A 23,448-nucleotide genomic window follows, 5' to 3' on the forward strand; every position below is an offset into this window, starting at 1 on the left:
TATTTAGGTGACTTGGGTAGATCTTCTTGGGGGTAAAACACCAAGATGGCCTTAAATGTAGTGCACTTCATGGGGCTGAGATATGGTCTTATTCTTCATCCCCCTTACACACTTACACAGTGGATAAATGCCCTTAGGATCCCTCTTCGGCATTCCGGGTGGGTTCTGTCAGATTTGGGTTGAGAGATATCATCATATCACATGGTATGGCAGGATTTGTTAGATCTGCCATCTTTAGGAGATCAAGACAGAGGAGCGCTTTATCTTCTGGTGTCCCATATATTACAATTTACGAGATTAGAGGCTGGCTTCATTGTATTTTGAGGGAGTTTCACAACTTTATTTCTATCTTCTTTCGGTTCCTTGATCAGATATGCATAGTCCTATACATGAAAGAGGTCCTCATCCTAATTCTCGCTCTATCCATCCACCTTGGTCTAGACTAGAGACATCTGTGTTGAGTAATCTAGGGCATAGCATTTAAGTGATTTCTCTTCAATTAGTAACTGCTTGTGAGTGCTTTTTACTTCTTTAGATTAGGATCTTCTTTTACTTAGGTTATTAATGTTCTTCTTCATCAAACAACTACCAATGCATAAACCATAAAGAGACAAGAGACATAGAATATAGGCTATGAGCCAGGACCAAAACCTCTCACTCTTTGAGAGGAAAACCCGAACAAATTCTTCTTCTTATAGATATTCCAATTGACGAATACCAAGACCATGACCTAGACCCTTGACCAAAATGACCTCTCCAAGACCAAGTCAACTTTCTGCAATTTAGCCTTCACTTCTCTAACTCAGATCTGAACTTTTTGGTCTCCTTGACTGTAGTCTTCGGCCTGCTGTAGTAGACTCTTCTTTCTTGCACGTGTGACTGATAAGGGATGAGTTCTGTCCCTTACTTCTTCGCTTTGACTAGAGAGAGGCTCTATATTAACTCGGCATGCAACATAGACATCATACCTACCTTAACTCAGATTCTCATCTTCTGCAATCCTGAATTTTCTGCTCTTGCCTTTCCACGCACATGTGACAGACCTTGCCCAGAAAACAGTCCTGAAATATCTTCGATCTTCCCTTCAAACTTGGTCTCTTTCCTTCGCTTGGATGTGGGGCTGCTATTGACCCTTAGATCGAACTATTTCCTACCTCTTCTCGGATTACCTTCTCTGAAATCTTCACTGAAAATCTTGCTCTGAAATGATGCCGAGCACTCCTATTTATAGTTGTTTCCTGTCAATATAAGCTGACTTGACTTGGGTGTGAGCCGACATGTCACTTGAGCAGATAATTTAATTCATCTTGAAGCCGACTTGCATGAGGAGACTTTTCTTGGTCTTGGAGGGCTGTTTACACTTATCTAATGACTCATACAAATTATAACATGCCCAAGAAGGGTCCTTCATACATGACATAGACTCAATTAGACTTTTATGACTAGATGACTCAATCCTAAAGGCTCACAATGGGAGCCAACGTTAAAATAAAATTCCTTGCCCATGAAACCCATGAGACTAGCATTACAATAATAATTTTATTTTTCTTCTTTTCATCAATTACACATGTCATCATGAAGACCGAACCTAGTTGCTTTTCAAAACTCCCTCTTAACTAGGGAGGTATTCATAATGGTACTTCGTGTGAAAATTCCTACACTGAAGGAACCCCGACTGCAACAAATCTGAATCTACTTCACCTACTTGATTTTTTAAATTTCATTCATCAAGTTATTCTTCTGAATACTGAAGAAAATTACTTCTATAGCCTACACTGCTTAAATATTTGATCTCATGAAATAGAAAATAGAGCAAAGAACAAGATACTAGGACACACTTATTTTTGGACACAATAGTCCCTAGAAAAACCCAGTGTGGGAAAACTGGTGCAGCAATTTTGAGGGTTTATTATTATGCAGGAGAAATATCTGAATACAGATCTAAGATGCTCATCTAGCAATCCTTTACAGAGAAAAATACTGGCGGAAAAGATGAGTGAGTTTTACCTAACTTTACCCTGTAGAATTCCCGCTGATTCGGCACAAGACTGAGTAACCCCGACTATTTCTGCGCTGGCCCTGCATAGGCTCTGCATTAGCTTCTCTACTCTCTGCGTCAGCTATCTCGGCTTTTCCGACAGTTCTCGACAGTTTTGGCTATTCCCGACAGTTATGGATTCTACGTGACAAACAACTTTTCTGCTCTGCGCGGGCCTTATGGCTCTGCGTCAGGACTGCGTGGGCCCAGACTGGCCTAATGTCAGCTCTCTCGGCTATTGCGCTGCCTCTCTGCAAGCTCTCTTTGCCTCTCTGTTAGTATTTTCCGGAAAGTCTTTCCAGATTCTCTCTGCCCCTCTACTGTTGAATGATCACTTAATTCGAATCTTTCAGGTTCCTAGCCTTAGAAATCAAACTTTAGATTAATTCTCTTTCTGTGTGTGTTTCCAAATGAACCCCAAGCCTCAATTATATACTTTTCCTGTTGAGTCTTCAACGGTCAAGATTAAGTCTCTAATCAACGACTAAGATTAAAACATGACTTGATCCGCTTTCTAGATCATTCTCACCCATATTTTGATTAATACCCATTAATATTTTAATTTCCCTAAGTTTAGACTTAGGAACCCTATTAAAAATATTAATTGTTTTAATAAAATACAATTCGGGAGGAATTTCACCAAATGGTTTCTGGGTTCTTTATAACTCATGTGCCTTAGCCTCTCCACCAATTTTCAAGGCTAGAGCACTTTTGATGCTACAAAAAACTAACACTCCCTCTTAGCGAGGAAAGTGCTCTAGCAACAATGTCCACCTGCATGCTGCTTTGTTTCTGAAGAACCTCCTTTCTGCACTGCTGCTGCCACCAACACTATGCTATTGCTTCTACTGTACCACTGCCCATGACACTGCCACTGCCACTGCTGCATTTGTACTACAACTCCCTCTCAAATGTTGCATCTGCTATGCTGTTAGCACTGCCACTGCTAACACTGCATCCATACTGCAACTTAGTTGCTGAGAGAAGCAACTGAAAAACATCCAAAATTAGTTGAACTTAACTGTGTTAAGCATAATACAATGAATGTTGGAATCTGACTGCTACTGATTTTGATCCTCTGAATCTTCAGCGCTGCTGCTGACTCCTACACTGTGCCAATTGCACTGCTGCCAACCTTGCTCTGCGTTGATCAGTGTTTGGTCCCCAACTACTGCATATATCCTCCAAATACTCCATTGCATCATCTGACTGACACTGATTCCATCTCGCTGTTGTTGAATCTTGGGCTCTCGTAGCAAGGAATTGATCCAAGAGGTGGGCTCCTCAAGGATCCTGCCCACATGTAGTCCTCCCGACTACAGTTCAATATCGCCCCATCTGACTCTTGGAGATGCATGGACACTCATGGCAAACTCATCCTCGTCAATCTTTGCTAAAGCAGCCTTAGGATCTTGTTTCTCATCCTTGTCCTTTTTCTTCAAAGGACACTGGGGATGAGAACTCGCCACAACTGAAACATTTTACCTTCGAAATGTCCTTCTTTCGCTTCGACTTCTACTGTCCCTTCGATGCTAGAGTTGCATTTTCCTCGTCCTCGTTCGTCTTTGTGCCACTCCCACTGCTGCTAGTGAGGTTGACCTTCACTAGGTCCTTTCTTAACTCATGTTGAAGAGCCGCCCACATTTCCTCCCACGAAGGTAGTTTTTTCGTGCCCAATATGCTTTGGACGAAAACTTGCCATTCATCCGAGACTCCATTCAGGGTTATCCTCACCATCACGATTCGCCGAGGAGTGGACTCGACTGTAGCAAGCTGGTCTCTAGTGTCCAGAAGATGTTGAAGATAGAGGTTCACCCCTTTTTTTTTTTGCATCAAAGTCCGCCGCAACTTTTTCTCCAAATACATCTTCTGTTGTTTGGAAGAGCCTTCATACAAAGACGACAAGGCTTCCCACATCCCCCAGGCTGTATCTTTGCCCTGCAAGTGTGAGACCAGATGATCTCGAACTCCATCGAGAATGGGCCTCTTTGCCTTCCCTTGCTCGACCTTGTACTTCTTTTGATCGTTGTTAGCAGGAACAACTACAATACTTTTGACGCAGGCCTCAAGATCATATTCCTCCAGAACAGCTAAGATTTTGGTCTTTCCATATGACATGTTGGAATTTCTAAGTCTAACTGTAAGAAACCCTTCATGTACTTTTTTGATTTATTTCTGCCTACTTGTTTTGATTAATTAACAAGTTATTTACCATGTAAATACTGAAAAGAAATACAAGTACATGCTCAACACGTTACAGATCATCAACTGAAGGAAACAAAACAAGCACACAAGTGACACTGTTGTTTTTTGGACCAATGTCCTCGGAAAAACCCAATGCGGGAAAATCGGTGCAACTATCTGAGGGTTTTATTATTATGCAGTTTCTAAATACAATATGGGTGCCAAAACTGGCTCACCCAACAGAGAATAATCTTGGTAGTAGTACCTCTCTACTCGGAAGCAGATATTCCAGCTGAAACCACGGATAAACACTCCGACAGCTCCCAGCTCCAATTTGCCCCAAGAAAACCCCAACGTCAGCCTCTAGGGACTGCGTTAGCCCTTTGTGGCCCAGTTTCTGCTACCCTAGCTCGCCCTGCGTCAGCCTCTGGAGGCACTACGTTAGCCCTTAGAGCTTCTGTGTCACCCATGCTGGCTCTTTGAGGCACTGTGCAGCTCCTGGCTGGCTCTGTGTCCCTCTCCCCTGGCTTCTGCGCTGATCCTCTTGGTACTATCTCTACCTCTCTGCTTTTTTATTCACTGCCTTTCAGTTGCAACTCTGATCACTCTTTGGACTTCCTCAGCAAACCCTGCCCCAGAAAATCGAAATCTTGATCAACTCGGTGTGTTCTCCAAGTGACCCTCAAGCCTCCTTTTATACTTTTCTCGTTGACAATTCAATGGCCGAGATTAAGTCCCTAATCAACGACTAAGATTAATTCTGGCTTGATCCATGACTTTTGGACCATTCTAACACAATTTTATATTAATACACATTAATATTTTATTTTCCCTAAGTTTAGACTTAGGGACTCCATTAAAAATATTAATTATTTTAATATCTCCCAAACTGTTTAGAATATGCTCAAACCATTTCTGGGTATTGGAGATCTCATGTGCCTTAGCCTCTCCACCAAGTTTCGAGGCTAGAGCACATTCGATGCTACCCCAAATCAACATGACATAGTTGGAGGATTTGTCCAACCTGTCCTGATCTCTGAGCCCATGTGATACCATCACACCCAACTGTCGAATTGACTCTTATAGTCACTGCTTAGCACTGCTCATCTACTCAGCAAGTGAGAAATTCGAACTTTTTGGCGAAAAGTTCTCTGAGGAGAAAATTCCCCTTCCACATGTCTTCGTTCTTTTCTAGCGGATTTCTGCCTCGACAGAAACTGTGCCCTTCAAGCATTGCGCTGAGGCTCTGCGTCACTCCCTCTACCTCGGAAAACCCCTGAATTGGAAATCGTATTCTCTGTCGTTTCACTCAGAGAGACATTTCCTCGGATTTGCTTCTCGACAAGGACTGCACAATACCTTCTAGGGGATTCAAATTGTTGCCAGTGCAGCATTCGGCCTCACTGCTCAGCATTGAATCTATTCTTCCTGTTTCAAAATCAGTGCTCTGATACCATGTGAAAATTCCTACATTGAAGGAACCCCTACTTCAGCAAATCTGAATCTACTTCACCTACTTGATTTTTTAAATTACATTCATCAAGTTATTCTTCTGAATACTGAAGCAAATTACTTCTGCAGCCTACACTAATTAAATATTTGATCTCATGAAACATAAGATAGAGAAAAGAACAAGATACATAGGACACACTTATTTTTGGTCATAATAGTCCCCGGAAAAACGCAGTGTGGGAAAACCAGTGCAGCAGTTCTGAGGGTTTATTATTATGCAGGAGAAATATCTGAATACAAATATAGGATACTCATCTAGCAATCCTTTACAGAGAAAAATACCTGCGGAAAATCTGAGTGAGTTTTACCTCACTTCACCTGGCAGAACTCTGGCTGATCCGACACAAGACTAGCTAACCCCGACTATTTCTGTGCTGGCCCTGCGTAGGCTTTGTGTCAGCTTCTTTGCCATCTGTGTCATCTATCCCAACTGTTCCGGCAGTTCTTGACAGTTTCTACTATTCTTGACAGTTCTGGATTCTGCGTGACAGACAGCTTTTCTGCTCTGCGTAGGCCCTTCTGGCTCTGCATTAGGACTGCGTGGGCCTAGACTGGCCCAGTGTTAGCTCTCTCGGCTATTGCGCAGCCTCTTTGCAAGCTCTCTCCGCCTCTCTGTCAGTATTCTCTGGAAAACCCTTCTTCCGGATTCTCTTTGCCCCTCTGCTGCGGAATGATCACTTAGTTCGAATTTCTTAGTTTCCTAGCCCCAGAAATTGAACTCTAGATCATTCTCTTTCTCAGTGTGTGTTTCCAAATGAACCCCAAGTCTCCATTTATACTTTTCCTATTGAGTCTTCAACGGTCGAGATTAAGTCTCTAATCAACAATTAAGATTAAAACATGACTTGATTCGCTTTCTAGATCATTCTCACCCATATTTTGATTAATACCCATTAATATTTTAATTTCCCTAAGTTTAGACTTAGGAACCCCATTAAAAATATTAATTATTTTAATAAAATACAATTCCGGTGGAATCTCACCAAATAGTTTCTTGGTTCTTTAGAACTCATGTGCCTTAGTCTCTCCACCAATTTTCAAGGCTATAGCACTTTCGATGCTACCAAAAACTAACACTTTGTCATTCTCAATCTGAAGAATTTCTCATAAGAAGAATCAGATTGGTAACCCATCTGTATAGTATGATATCAACCAACATTGTCACATAGCAAGGCCTTGACTAACAATTCTATCTCTCCACAAGATCTGAGCTCAATGCTGGTGAGAGCAATGATTTATAGACACCCTAATCATTGTCTCTCCTAGAACATACCCCACCCGCGTTCTGAGGGCGTGTTCTACCAGGACTATTTTTATCTTGGATTCCCAGTGCTCAAAGAATATTGGTCCACTACGACTACTCTTATCTTGGATACCCTAATTCATCCTCAAAGAGCATCAGATACTAAATGCTTACCCAATTCTCCAATTTGTCTTCCCAAGTGAGGACAAGAATGATGTGTTTGTCTCTCCCTCTTAATTAGGGAGGACATATCTATTCCAATAAAGGAATGTACTCATTCCTACAGAAGGAATGTACTCATTCCTACAGAAGGAATGTACCTAATCTCCCTCTTGGCTTAGGAATTTCCAAGCTTGTTCCAAGTAAGAAACTTGATTCCAGGCCTCGTCTTAATTAGGGACCTACAATAGCTCCTTAGGTGGAGTTGATGGGACAACCAACTGCTTGAAGAACTCCTCCTTACGATGTCATGAACTTCTTTTTGTTATTTAGGAGTCTTCATGTTTGAGACTTCTACATAGGGCACCGACCATCTATCACTTTTCATCCATGAGTCAACCATGTCATCATCGGAAAGTGATCCATCAGTCCATGTCTGGCCTTCTCTTATGCCATGCTGCTTTCTTCATGCCATGTTTACTTAAGGATCCTTCATCCTACTACATCTGCATAGATGGTGGAAGACATCCATAGATCTTCCCTTGGCAACCTTGCATAAACCCATCTAGATATTAAAAAAAATAAAGGAATGAACATTAAAATCAACATTACCTTTGTGATGGTCTTTCATCATGACATCTACAAGTTCGCATCAACATCCTGCATACATATTGACACATCTCCCATAGATATATATTGTCAAGGGTCTCTTTCTTTTTCAGACTTCATCAAAGCCTTCATATCTTCCATGGAGATATCTTAGTCAAATCTTCTTGGTCTTTCGGATGTTGATAGCCTTTACCATGGTTGCATATTCCATGATCTCTTCCTTCCTTTCGTCACATATCTCATTCCCAGGAGCTTCCAATTAGAGTTCCTCAATTGTTGTCAACCACACTTCATATGAGGACATATTATGTTGATTTCATGTAGTGAATGTATGACTCATGCATTCCTGCATTTCTTCGAGGGAGGAGATCCTTTCTTTTGATCATGCTTTCAAGATAGAGCATTGATCCATGTTACCTGCAACCATATGACATGACTTCTACAATATCAAATGTAAGCATACATACCTCATTTTTTTTCTTTGGTTCATCCAGACTCCCTGCAATAGCTTCCTTGATTGAAAGAGCTTCAATCCCTTGATCTGCTTCACTTTTATGTCATCATACCATCATCCCATGAATTCCACAAGTTTGGAATTCTTGATGAAACACTTGCTTCCTTTCTTGATCGGTGAACCTTTCGATGAAGATTCCATCAGAGAATCTTGAGGATCTAAAGTATCCCCATCAACAAATGTTTCCTTTTGTTAGATGTATGATGAACCTTGTACTAGATGACCTTGCCACTTATGTTTCCAATGAGATTCCCAAGAGCTATATCCTTGACTTCCATAGATTCTAACCATCTTTCATGCTTCTCTATGATGATGTCCCAAGCTCTTTCTTTCAATGATTCTATGATGCCTTGTGTTAGAAATAGTTATTTCTAATTGTGGACTATTTTCTGAGAAATACACAGAAGTTTCTGAATATATATATATATATATATATATATATATATATATTGATAATAATTGAATGATGAATACAAGGCTGAGGGGGTGCTCCTTTAATGGGAGTTGACTGGCCATGCCTAATTAGAGAGACATGTCCTTTGGGACTAATGTCTTTTCATTTAACTAATTAATTGTTAATTAATTGACTATAATTAATCATTTATTTATTTAGATAATATTTTAACATTTTAATACTTTTTATGAATTTAAATTCATAACATTGCCTTCCCCTTAAGATGTTTTGTCTTCAAAGCATATGTAGGTTTGGGTGTTGATGAAGGAAACATTTTGATTCCTAAGATGAGTCTTTCTCTGGTAACCTCTTCCATTTGATGAGGTATTCCTTTATTGTCTTGGATCATAAAACCTTTTCCCGGGTAGTGAGTATACCTTCAGGTTTGAGGACTATTCTTCCTTCTTCATTGGTCTCTGGGATTTCTGTTTGTGCTATTTGGGTTTGCCCTAATACTCTCTTGAGACTTGATATATGAAAGGTATTATGGATTCAGCAATTGTCAGGTAACTATAATCCATAAGCTACACTACTTATTTTTTTTGATTATCTGATACGGTCCATAATATTTAGGTGATAATTTATTCTTCCCCTGTTGTTTTAGTGATAACTTCTTATAAGGTTGGAGTCTAACAAAGACCTAATCTCCCTCTTCAAACTCTCTTTCAAAGCGGTGTTGGTCGGCTTCTCGTTTCATTCTATTATGAGCCATGGTTAGATTTTCTTTTAGTAAGTTGATGATCCTTTGAATTTCACGTATGTGGTCTTTAACTGTTGGTACCCTAGAATCAAGGAGTGCAAAGTCTTTCCACTTGGGTGGCTCGTAACCATATAAGGCTTGGAAAGGTGTCATCTTAGCTGACGTGTGGTAAGTGGTATTATACCACCATTCTGCCAGGTGTAGCCACTGGGTCCATTTGTTTTGTTTATCTGTAACGAAACAACGAAGATATGTTTCCAAGCATTTATTAACGATTTCGGTTTGCCCATCTGTTTGTGGGTGATAGGCCGAACTCATGTTGAGGGATATTCCTGCTTGGTGGCAAAATTCCTTCCAAAATTTCCTCTTAAACCTTACATCTCTATCACTAATGATGATTTTAGGAAACCCATGTAATTTGTAAATATTTTTACAAAACACATCAACGATTTGATTAGTTTTCTGCCTTTTTAATAGCCATAAAGTGGGCATATTTAGTGAGCCTGTCGACTACTACAAATATTTTATTCTTTCCATCAGATGCAGGTAGTCCTTCAATAAAGTCCATCGAAATCTCCTCCCACTTCTGCTTTGGAATGTGTAGTGGATATAGCAATCCTGGAGTTGGAACATTTTCTCTCTTGTTCCTTTGACAAATATCATATTCTGCAACATATTTTTGAATTTCCTTGCTCATACCCTTCTAATAGAATGACTATTGGATGTTGTAGTAAGTCCTGTAGAATCTGACATGTTCGGCTACAGGCCAATTGTGAGACTCTTTTAGTATTCTCACCTTAAATTTGGATGTGGGTGTTAGGTAAATTCTACCCTTGTACCATAAGATGTCATTCTTCCACTCGAAGTTGGTATACTGACTAATATTCTTAATCATGGAGTCACAATCCTCATCCTTGGCATATTTAGTTTGTATTTCATCCAACCATTCCGGAACAACTATCATGGCGGCACATGTTGTGTGGTCGTCATCCTTATGTGAGAGTGCATCAACTACGACATTCTCCTTTCCTTTCTTGTGCAATATTTCTAAGTCGAAAGCTGACAACTTCTCCATCCACTTCTGTTGTTCTATTGATAATGTCTTTTGCCGAAGCAAGAACTAAAGACTGTTGTGGTCGGTTTGGATTGAAAATTTACTCCCAAGCAAATATTGGCGCCACTTCGTTAAAGCGTGTATGATGGCGAGCATCTCCTTTTGGTATGTTGATTTTAAACCTTCTCGTTTATTAAGTTTCCTGCTCTCAAATGCTATAGGGTGGTTGTCCTACATTAATATGGCTCCAATTCCGAATCCAGAAGCATCACATTTGACTACGAACGGTTTGGAGAAGTCAGGAGTTGCTAACACTGGTGTGGTTGACATTACTTCCTTTAAATTCTCAAAACACTTGTCTGCTTGGTCATTCCACTGAAAAGCATTCTTCTTTAACAAATTGGTCAGGGGTGTTGTCAAATGTGCATAGTTTTTAATAAATCTTTTGTAATACCCGGTTAAACCTAAAAATTCCCTTAGATTGGATACGTTCTTGGGTTTGGGCCATTCTTTGATTGCCTTGATTTTGTTGGGATCCACTTGGACTCCTTCCCTGGATATAATATGTCCTAGATATTCAACTTCCTTTTGCCCAAACGGGCACTATGATAGCTTGGCGTAAAACTGGTTCTTCTCCAATACAGACAATACTTCTTCGAGATGCTTGAGATGTTTCTTCCGTGTCTTATTGTAGACCAGAATATCATCGAAGAAAACTAATACTAACTTCCGCAAATATGAGTGAAAAAGTTCATTCATGGTTGCTTGGAAGGTGGCTGGCGCATTTGTTAATCCAAATGGCATAACTTTAAACTCATAATGCCCTTCATTAGTCCTGAATGCTGTCTTTTCGACGTATTCTAGTCTTACTTGTATTTGGTAGTAGCCCGATCTTAGATCTAATTCAAAGAAATATTCTGCACCGTGTCGTTCATCTAGCATTTCATCAACGAATTGAATTAGAAACTTATGTTTAATAATGATTCTGTTTAAACCTCTGTAATCTATGCATAATCAGAAGGATCCATCCTTCTTCCTGACCAATACATGAGTGCAGCGTACGAACTTCTACTTTTCGTAATGATTCCATGCTTTAGCAGGGCTTGTATTAAGCGTTCTATTTCTGTCTTGTGGTGATGGGGATAACGATATGACTAACGTTTATTGGTGTTGAGTTTGGTTTGACTTCGATAATGTGTTCAATTTGCTTTTCAAGGGGTAATTTCATTGGTAGATCTTGAAAAACCTTCTCGTATTTCTAAATCAAGGATGTAATTTCTGATGGTTGGTGGGTCCCTTCTATCGATAATAACTCCAACTACTGACATTGTGCGACAAATGCTGGTGTCCCCTTGCGAATAAGTTTCTTCATCTGCTGAGCGGAGATGACTTGAGTTGGTGGTGCTTGAAACCCAAACAACTTATATTTCCTTCCATCCCACTTGAATTTAATGAACTGCTTATGTGATTTGCTGAATATGTGCCCAGTGTTCGTAACCATTGTACCCCTAAAACGACATCTACTCCTACTAGGGGAACTGTATAAAAAGTGGATTCCATTGTGTAATTGCAACTTAACTTTATGGCACTTGCCTACACCATCTATATGTTTCTCATCTGCTACCAGATAAGCAAATATGTTCAGTCTTTTCGCAACATTGACATCTACGAAGTTGTGTGTACTCCTGATTCTACTAGAATGATAACGTTTTGCTTCTTGATGTGACCTTTAAGTTTCAGTGTCTGTGGTTGAGCTATCCCTATGATGGTTGCTAAAGAAATTCGTGGCATATCTTCTTCATTGTCCTCTTTTCAAAGCTATCTTCTGAAGATTCTTCTTCTCGTTTGGCTTCGCAGTTGTACAATTTTTGCGTTGCGCATTTGTGTCCTGCGTAATACTTGTCTCCGCACTTCCAATATTTGCCATCCTTTTTCCTTTCAACACTAGATTGTTGTTTTCCTTCATTTCGCAATGGTGGTGGAACGTACTTGCTAGTGTTCTCTGACGATGGCTTACCTGACTTCCCCTTGGAATTAGTGTTTCAAAACTCTGACTCCGGTTTGGAAACGGCTGAGGGTTGGCTCCGACACCAACTTGGTATTGACTTGACCGGTTTGATTTCAATGACTCAGTGGTTGTAAAAAATACATTAATTTTTTTTTTATAAAAAACATAATTTTAAAGATTTTGATTCATGTTTCCAAACACAAAGCTTTAGAATATAGAGAGAAGACAACATATGATCAAAGTAGGCTCATGAATATATCCATTATATCAAAATGGCACCCAGTGCACTGTCCAATACAAAGTTCATACTTAGCCACCAATGCCAGGATTCTTTTCTGCCTTAGCCTAAGGACAATCGCTAGACTACAACAACAATAATACCAATTCTTTGCCCTAATAAAGTCTCAAAACCCTTGATTTAATTCTGGTCAAGCTCCAAAACAATCAGAGGTAAATATGTATTTATTAGTCCATTGCTAGAACGTTTGCCTTTTTAAAAACATTGTATGGCTCAATGCATTGTTTCAGTTTTCTAATTCATGCCACTAGGATAACCATACTTCAACCTTGTAATTTTCAAAACTTTCTCACAGTGATAGATTACTTTAGGGCTATAAATATGAAATAAACAACAACCCAACCATTGATATGCAGGAGGAGGAACAAATTTTGACAAACGTGCTTCAGGATTTTTGTCAAAGAGTCGAGCTGACAGAGTTGTTACTGAGTCGGCCGAGTCATTACCGAGTCGACCGAGTTGTTATCGAGTCGATCGAGTCAGTGACTGGCTCGGTAACAACCCGGCCAACCATTCCGTTTTAGCGACCAAGCCGACCCGGCCAGGCATTGGTTCGGTCTGACTTGGTCGTTTTTTAAAACAATGCTTGGAATAACTGTTAGTTCTCTCGTTACTGGCATATGGTGCTTTGTGAAGATTATATTTCCTCTCGATAATTATGGCTGCGTGTTTGGCCTCCTCAATGGTTTTGGGTTTATGCAATTCTAATTCTTCGTGAATGTAATCTTTAAGGCCACAACGATACATTTTTAACTACTCTTCATCTGAGAACCCTCTTTGCCTTACTGCTAATACTCCCTGTTCGTGAGTGTATTCACTCACTGATCCTTTTTGTTTCAGGTGAACGAATCTCTCGTAGACATCATCCTCCTCCTCGTCATGAAACCTTTTTAGCAGGGCATTTTTAAAGTTTTGCCAATTGAATGAGCAACCCGCACATTTAGATGACCACCACAGAAACCAATTGTACGCTTCTGCTTCTAAGTTGTTGGATGCGGTCATGACTCTTTCTTGCTCACCGAGTGGAGGTTTTGCTAAAAATATGGCGCCCATCATATTTACCCATACGACAACGCCTTTATAGTTCTTACCATCATACTTAGGTAATTCATTTTTGATTTTAAGATGGTTCCTCTCGAAAGATTTAGTATAATATTGGCTTCCTTCGAAGTGAATTTGTGGTATTTGTTGCTTCTCATGCCTCAGGAACTCATGCTTTGCAGAAGTCTCACTTTCGGAGTCTTGGGACTCTGTGTAGCTGAAGGTGGATCAGTCCCTCCGAAACGCTGGCTCATCAAGTTTTTTAAGAAAGAGATATCATTGGCCATTTGGTCCTGCTTACTAACTGACTTCTTGACGTTATCCAGGCGTTTATTTAACTTGTTGATGTCCTCTTGATTTTTTTCATATCGTCATTGTTGTTGCCTGCCATTTTGTTTTGTTTTTTCCTACTGGACCCAATTTTTAATATAATAATATATATTTTTAATTAATATATATATATATATATATATATATATATATATATATATATATATATATATATTATAAGCTATATATTATATCTATATATATTATAGTTATAATTTATATATTATATAATTATAATTAAATTATATGTTATGACTATAACCCAAACGTTTGATCAATAATAGGTCACGATGCTGATAGGATCACTGGGTCACGACTATTGACTGTCTATAACAGGGCCACGACTGTTGACAAAACACCTTTTCGAATTGATACAGGGCCACGACTACTTTGCCTCACAATTTGCTTGCAACTGGACATGTTGGATTCTACAAGACTTACAATGCGCCTGCAACCATGATTGTATTTTGTGACCCTGTATCAATTCGAAAATGGTGGCCCCGAACCTGCAGATGTCATGATTGCTTCTTCCATGGCCGGTATTCCTCCACGACACTGAGCACAGGGAACCTCCGACTGTTTCGACAATGCTTGCAGCAGCAACACTGTAGAGCAGGCCGAGGATGGGTGGCCCATAGGGCTTGACGGCTAGTAGGACGTCGTGGGTGTCACTAGTCGAATTTTGGCTCCAATACCACTGTTAGAAATATTTATTTCTAATTGCGGACTATTTTATGAGAAATACACAGGAGTTTTTGAATATATATATATTTAATTGATTGATAATAATTGAATGACGAATACAAGGTTGAGGCGATGCTCCTTTAATAGGAGTTGACTGACCATGCCTAATCAGACAGACATGTTCTTTGGGACTAATGTCTCTTTATTTAACTAATTAATTGAATATAATTAATCATTTATTTATTTAGATAATATTTTAACATTTTAATAATTTTTATGAATTTAAATTCATAACACCTTGAAGCATCCCATTTAGTGAATTATGATAGTCGTATCTGACAACAAAAGACTTAGGAATTTGAAAAGAACTTAGGCGAGAAAGACTATCTTAGTCATAGTAGAGATCTCTTTCTTCCTCTATCTTGGACTTCTTCTTTTTAGCTTCCTCCACTTCTTTGGTGATATGAGCTTCTTCTCTTCTTCGTTTGTTATTGTCCTTCTTGATCATAGGACAATCTCTTTTGTAGTGTCCATATTCTTGACACCCATAACATTGGATTTTAACCATGTTCTTTTTCTTTTTTCTGAGGACCAAACTTTTCAAATTTCCCTTTAAGCTTGATTTTGCTCACTTGCTCCCACATCAGATGTGGCCTTTAGTCTAGATTCTTCAATCTTGCATAGTGACCATAGATCCTAGAATGGAGTAGCTTCTTTCTTCCCATAAATACTTGAAGTGAAGTTACCCCACTCCTTTGGTAGTGCATTTAATGCAACTGCAGTTATTTCACTATCAAACATGAGTTCTCCCAGATCTTGTAGTTGATCTCGGATCTTAGATATCCTCATAAATTATGAGGCTATTCCATCTTCCCTAGACATCTTCAGCTTGTAGATTTCTTGCCTTAATGAGATGACTTCTCCAGCAGTGCTTACGGAATACAACTCTACCAGTTTGTTATAGATTTCTTTTGAAGTTTCGAGTTTAGATACATATGGGATGAGGGGATCCTTGATGGATTTTATGAGAATCCTTTGAGCCCTAATTTCCCCTTTCAAGAATGATCCTTGATCCCACAGAGAGAGATGATACCGCCTTTTGATCTAGCTTCCTTTGGATGAATAGTCTTCAAAACACTTTAACTTTAGTAGATGTAGGGTCTTGGCCTTCTCCTTCTTAATGATGATACCGATACTTCTTTGTAGGCTTCTTTGATCTAGGGTTATGCTGCTTTTTTTTGACTTCAAGATGTTCTTTGCTTTAATGCCTTTCTTGAGATTTGATCCTTGAGTGTCCCTTGATAAGATACCCTTCCTTGACTTAGTTACCTTCGCTCTGATACCATGTTGAGAAATCTAGGGCATAACATTTAAGTGATTTCTCTTCAATTAGTAATTGCTTGTGAGTGCTTTTTACTTCTTTAGATTAGGACCTTCTTTTACTTAGGTTATTAATGTTCTTCTTCATCAAACAACTACCAATGCATAAACCATAAAGAGACAAGAGACAATGAATATAGGCTATCAGCCATGGCCAAAACCTCTCACTCTTTGAGAGGAATACCCGAACAAATTCTTCTTCCTATAGATATTCCAATTCACGAATACCAAGACCATGACCTAGACCCTTGACCAAAATGACCTCTCCAAGACCTAGTCAACTTTCTGCAATTTAGCCTTCACTTCTCTAACTCAGATCTGAACTTTTTGGTCTCATTGACTGTAGTCTTCAACCTGCTGTAGTAGACTCTTCTTTCTTGCACATGTGACTGATAAGGGCTGAATTCTGTCCCTTACTTCTTTGCTTTGACTAGAGAGAGGCTATATATTAATGTGACATGCAACATAGACATCATACCTACCTTAACTCGGATTCTCATCTTCTGCAATTCTGATTTTTCTGCGCTTGCCTTTCCACGCACATGTGACAGACCTTGCCCAGAAAACAGTCCTGAAATATCTTTGATCTTCCCTTCAAACTCAGTCTCTTTCCTTCGTTGGATGTGGGGCTGCTATTGACCCTTTTAGATTGAACTATTTCCTACCTCTTCTCAGATTACCTTCTTTGAAATCTTCACCGAAAACCTTGCTCTGAAATGATGCCGAGCACTCTTATTTATAGTTGTTTCTTGTCAATATAAGCCTACTTGATTTGGGTGTGAGCCGACATGTCACTTGAGGAGATCATTTAATTCATCTTGAAGCCGACTTGCATGAGGAGACTTTGCTTGGTCTTGGAGGGCTGTTTACACTTATCTAATGACTCATACAAATTATAACATGCCCAAGAAGGGTCCTTCATACATGACATAGACTCAATTAGACTTTTATGACTAGATGACTCAATCCTAAAGGCTCACAATGGGAGCCATCACTAAAATAAAATTCCTTGCTCATGAAACCCATGAGACAAGCATTACAATAATAATTTTATTTTTCTTCTTTTCATCAATTACATAAAATCACAATTACACGTCATTTTGAAAACCGAACTTAGTTACTTTTCAACAATCTGGGTCGATTACCTTTCTTTCCACTGATCGCATCAGATAGAGGCACCAAGAGGCAATGGACATTACCACTTCATCGAACATTAGATCTATGAGCACCAGGGAGACCTTGGGTCAACCAGAGAGGCCATTACAAAGGAGTCATCATAGATTGTAGGACAAGTTTCACAACAATGGAGACAAGGGACTTCTATAGATCTTGGTGTTATTAGTTCGTAAACTAGCATCGATATTCCAATGGACATTTTGTCACAATAGATCTGAAAAAATTATGTCTAAAATGTGAAATCTACACTGTGAGGGTTAATTTCTCCTTAGATTTATGGTTTCAATTAATTACCGTGTTATGCTTATGCATCTACTGTGAAAATTCCTAAGCCGGAATCCTACTGCAACAACTGATGATATTTCTCTTATTTTTTAAATTTCTTCAAACAAATTACTTGCAGTTTACTACGAAAAATATTGAGATACATACACTGTAACATTCACTTAATTAATTATAATGCATAAACAAGAAACTGAGCAAGAAAGAAAATACAACACAATGACACCGTTATTTTTGGACAAATGTTCTCGGAAAAACCCAATGTGGAAAAACCAGTGCAGCAGATCTGAGGGTTTTATTATTATGCAGTAGTAATTCTAAGTACAATTTCTTGGATGCTCAACTAGCAATCCGACATAGAGAGAAACTGTACAAAACAGATAGTGAGATGCTCTCACCCTGTCACTGGAAGAATTTGAGTCTGATCACATTGGACTAGAGCCTTTGTGCCTCCTCTGCGTGGCCTTTGTGCAGAACTGCGTAAACCTCACGTGCAGAACTGCATAAACCTCACGTAGTCTCTGTGTCACCCTTGCTGGGAATCATGCTCCTCCTCCTTCAAACCCTCTGATGGCTGGAAATTCCAAATTTATGCCTCCCGGTCTCACACCTCGGTTCCCGGCTTCTGAAACTCGATTTCCTCAACAAGAATTCTATCTCCCTCTAAGGCATGCGCTGCCATTGCGTTAGATCTGCGTGGGCTAGCGTCTGCCTCTCTCTGGACGTCATTCTACGCTCTCTACCTTGTACTTGACCCAGGAAAACTTCCCTCTTCCGGATACTATCTCTGCCCCTCACTGCAAAAGATCACTTTGATCACTCCTCTAGCAATCGCTGCACTGCCCTCTCTGAGAAATTTGATCTTCTTGATCTTTCTCGGTGCGTCTTCCAAATGACCCTCAAGCCTCCTTAAATAATCTTCTAGTTGACATTCAACAACCCAGATCAGAAGCTAATCAATGGCTAAGATCATTTCTGCTTGATCCATGTCTTCTTTTAGAAGTTACACCCACAGTTAGATTAGTACCCATTAATTATTTTAATTTCCTAAGTTTAGACTTAGGGACCCATTAAAAATATTTAATTATTTTAATAAAACTGTCTTTGGGTGGAATTTCCCAAAGCGCTTTCTAGGTTCTTTGGAATACATGTGCCCAAGTTTCCCTACAAAATTTGAGACTTAGAACGGATCTGATGCTACCAGAAATCAATAGGAGAAACTCTAGTTCTCTTTTTATTTTGGCTTTTCGAGCATGGGAGAATTGTTGTATTATATTGCTGACTACAAAGGAAAGAGCATCTTCATTATTGAAATTTGGGTAGCTCGGAAGGTATTTCTGAGAGGAGAAAACTCACCAAAAGTAAGTTGGTTGGGAAAAGTACCCAAGTTGTTGGGGTTTTGGACCCAAAGTTGTGGGCTTGGACCTAAGATAACTAATTTATTATTCTAATTAATTATTAAAGGTTAAGTGGGTAAAACCCTAAAGGACCAAGGGTTCCCTAAATAACCTAAAGGAAAAGTATAAACAGAGAGCCTATGGAGAGGCAAATCACACACTTCTGAAGGACTACAATGTGTGGAGTGTTGATTTGCGTAGCTTGGGAGGTACTCCAAGCCCTAGGGTTCAGGGTTTGGAGGACAAAGTGCCGCAAGGGTAGCTTGTGGGCTTGGAACCCAAGTATGGGGTTTTGGCACCCATTGTGTTTTGGGGCAAAATCATGATGGATTAACAGAATGTGATGGATGAAGATGATAGTGCTCGGAAATATGGTTCCAACGCATCGAAAATCGTCCGAATCCGAGTTATCGTTAGAGAGACATGAATTTTTGAAATTGACATAATTATTATTGGGTGTCAAGTAGGCCGACTTGAAGAATCCAATGGATGTGTTGCTTCAAACATGATGTTTTGGGAGCCCTTCTTTATGGTATATATAGAAGGTGATATGGAGTTATTTTGAGCATCCAATTGTGCAACATTCACACTTGAGAAAAACTCGTTGGAGAGGAGGATTACTTCTGATTTGGCCACAGCAAAGGAGACTGGACAGCGAGGGCAATTGAGGTCTGTTTCAGGGGTCTTTTGGAGGGCCGAGTTTGCTGTAAGGGAGGTCGAGGTAGCTCCCTAGAGGACCAAGTCAAGGGAGGGTTGTTTTAGCCTGCGTGGAGGTGGTTTCTTGAGTGCTGAAGCCTTGGAGAGGCAACAAAGTTTGTTGTAGGTGGGACGCAGGCCCTACCTCATCTTTGGAGGGCAGTGTTGAGTTGTTTGGGGGCTGGCTATGCCCAGAATAGCAACAAAGTGGATGGGCACTTCTCCAAAGGTGGGCCAAAGTCAAGAAAGGCTGTTTTGGTGACTGTTTAGGGGCTATTACAATAGTCAAAGATGCCCTAACCAGTCACAGTCATAACAACAGTGACGTAGATTTGAATAGCAGTTTTGATGAGTGTTGGATCCTTGTTTTTGGGTCAGATTTGGATCAGATTATAGAGCAGCCTGTTGGAGCCAATTGGAAGACATTTCAAGGAGGGAAGGTGTCTTCCTAGGAGCAGATTCAATAGTGAAGTATTGGGTGTCGTAGAGCTGGTTGGAGGGCAGTGTGTTGGCTACCCAAAGTATCCCTAGACGAGCTATCTTGAAGGATGAAGAGCAGCTGAAGGTTGGGGTGAAGGACGGTGCCGAAGTGAAACACTTTGATGGACGAAAGTTGTTGCTAGCGTGTTATATTGGAGCTCGAGAATTAGGCCTACCCAGAGAGTAGTTTGCTGAGCCTGTGTTCATTGTAGTAGACGTGACTTGTAGCAGTGATAGGAGGCAACCCTCTTGGAGTCTTGATGTGTAGATGCCTTGATGGACTAAGGCACTACTAGTGAGTAGTACGAGAGCAAAGGACCGACATGAGAAGATATGACATAGAAGTTGTGCAACGATGTTTGTCATTGTATCTTGTAAACCATAAACTGTTGAATTACTTAGTTTGTTTAATATAACGAAGATTGGAATTGTACAATTTTGTTTAAAATTGTGTATTGTGCATATGTGATTCATTGCTTTATATTTTCGCTATGCAAAGTAGTTTATGGTTGAGATTCTTGGTTTGGTAGCATTAGTGATTTTAAGACTCCAACCTAGACCCAAGGTCATGGAAATTCAACATGGTATCAGAGCGTATTTGAGCTACTTTGGAAGTGAGTAAATCAGAGTTGTGCACAACGAAGTACAACGTGTAGGGAGTTGGTCACATAGTGAGTGAAGGGTTCACTACAATGTCAAAGTTGCAAGCAAGTATCCGATATGAGGACAGATTGGACGGGTTGTCCAACTATAGTCCATGGAAGGAACGGATCAAGTTGATCTTGCAAGTCCATTGGATCTGGGATTTTGTCGAGAAAGAAATCAAGAAGACAACTGAATCTAAGGAGCTGGAAATATGGGAAGATTTGGAAGCGAGGGCGAGATTGATCATCCTTGATGGCATGAGGGATGCCCTAATACCTCATTTGTTTGGGAAGAACACCGCACATGAGATGTGGGTGTCTCTTCAGAATTTGTTCCAGAATAGGAACGAGAACTAGGTATTGGTATTGGAGTATATGTTGAAGTCCCCCAAGATGTTAAAGGGTGAAAGCGTGACCTCGTATCTGACGAGATGGTCTCATGTCAAAGATGAGCTTGCTGCCATCGGTGTGACTGACTCAGATGAAGATATGGTAAGGATTGTCTTGAAAGGGTTCATCGAGGAATGAAAGCCCTTCATTAAAGGAATCGTTGCTAGGGAGAAGTTGCCAGACTAGGATAGGTTGTGGGATGACTTCATTTAGGAAGAGTTGTGAGACGAGGATCTTCAGCTGAAGTAGAAAGCTTCAGATGATGATGTGGCACTTGCATCACGAATGAAGGGTAAGCAAAAGAATGACTTGAGTAAATTCAAGTGTTTCAAATTGTGTCGAGATGGGTCATTTTTCATCAAGATGTCCGAAGAAGAAGAAGGGAGATGATGAGAAAAGAAAAGGGAAGCAGGCTGCCCTTATTGTCAATAAAGCAGAGATGGATGAGCTTGCTAGAAGATTGGAAGACGAAAAGGAGGATTTTGCTATGATTTCTCATTCCTCGCAAAGTACTATCAAAGAGGATGGATGGTACGTGGACAGTGGTGTGACGGAGCATATGACAAGGTCACAGGATATTTTTGAGACTCTCGTTGGATGGGACTTGAAGTTGCACATGGTGTTGGGCGATAAGAGTTAGTTGGAGATCCGAGGATCGGGTGTTGTGCCATTCAGAATGGAGACAGGACGTATGATGCGGGTCTAGGATGTACTGTTTGTACTAGGACGTAGATATACTGTGCTCTCCGTCTTGATGATGGAGAAGAGGGGGTTTGAGGTCTTGTTCCAGGATGGGAAGGCAAGACTCAGGCTTAGAGACTCTAAGTCCGATGGGATTCTACTTGGATTTAGAGAGCATGGTCTCTACAGGTTGACAGGCAAGCCTGTGGATCATGGAAAGAAACAAGTGGAGCAGGTACAAGTTCCAGAGAAGCAAGAGCAGGTGCAGGTGCAGATGCAGATGCAGGCTTGTTATATACCTAGGGGGGATAATATGGGGTACAAAGGGAGGTACCCAAGGGAATAATGTAATAATGGGATGGGCCATAGTAATAAATAAGGTGGTTAATCCGTATCATGTAAGGGACCACAAGTAGTTAGTAATAATGTAATGGGCCCATGGTATTAGATAGATGGTATTGAGGGAACCATGGTATGACCCATGGTATTGTATGTATGAGGCCTATATAGAGGCTAGAGACTCCACATTGAGAGATGTCAAGGAATATTGTATGAACAGGCATATGGCTTGTGGAGTGCTCTCCTTCCTTAACGAGTGAATGTATGGTGTTGCCCTACCTTAAGGGTTTTGATATTAATAAAGAATCATTTCATATTCTTGGGTTTATTTCTATTCTCTTATATTTTCAGTTCAAATCTATAACAAGTGGTATCAGAGCTCTGATACCACTTGTTATAGATCTAACCTAGAAATATATGATAAAAGAAATAAACCCCAGAATTAACAAGATCGAAATAGATAGAAATGCTTCTCTTTATTAATGTCAAACCCTTAAGGTAGGGCAACACCATACATTCACTCCTTAAGGAAGAAGAGCACTCCACAAGCCATATGCATGTTCATACAATGTTCCTTGACATCTCTCAATGTGGAGTCTCTAGCCTCCATATAGGCCTCATACATACAATAACGTGGGTCATTACCATGGTTCCCTCAATACCATCTATCTAATACTATGGACCCATTACATTATTACTAACTACTTGTGGTCCCTTGCATGATACGGGTTAACCACCTTATTTATTACTATAGTCCATCCCATTATTACATTATTCCCTTGGGTACCTCCCTTTGTACCCCATATTATCCCCCCTAGGTATATAACAAGGCTTCAGAGGAGAAGGTACAGGTTCCTGAGAAGAAGGTACACTTTTCCGAGAAGGTCCAGTGTCTAGAGACTCAGAAGGAGTCTAGTTCGAGAGAGAACTCGCAGATTCAGAGGGAGACTCCGCAACCCAAGAAGAGCGCGTTGTCAGTGGTGAGAAAAGGGTGCTCCTACAACTGCTAAGAAGGAATCATGGAAAGAGTGGAAGACGTTACAAGATAACAAGAAGAAGTAGGTTGCCTCCAACAGTGACAGCGACACTTCCGACAAGAGTGTAGTTCACCGTATAGGGATTGCTGCGATTGTGACTCGTGAGCACCAAGAGTTG

At 40.1% G+C, this 23,448-nt stretch overlaps 1 protein-coding gene across 5 annotated transcripts in view; it reads left to right on the plus strand.

The window, feature by feature from the left end:
- The window catches only part of LOC149244118 (uncharacterized), a 336,741-nt gene that overhangs the window by 147,511 nt on the left and 165,782 nt on the right, over nt 1-23,448 (plus strand). The window lies entirely within an intron of this gene.

The sequence above is a fragment of the Pinus tabuliformis genome, chromosome 8 (genome assembly GCF_031772625.1).
Source record: "Pinus tabuliformis cultivar Carrire ecotype Pingquan chromosome 8, CPIR1, whole genome shotgun sequence".
Taxonomy (NCBI): Eukaryota; Viridiplantae; Streptophyta; class Pinopsida; order Pinales; family Pinaceae; genus Pinus; species Pinus tabuliformis.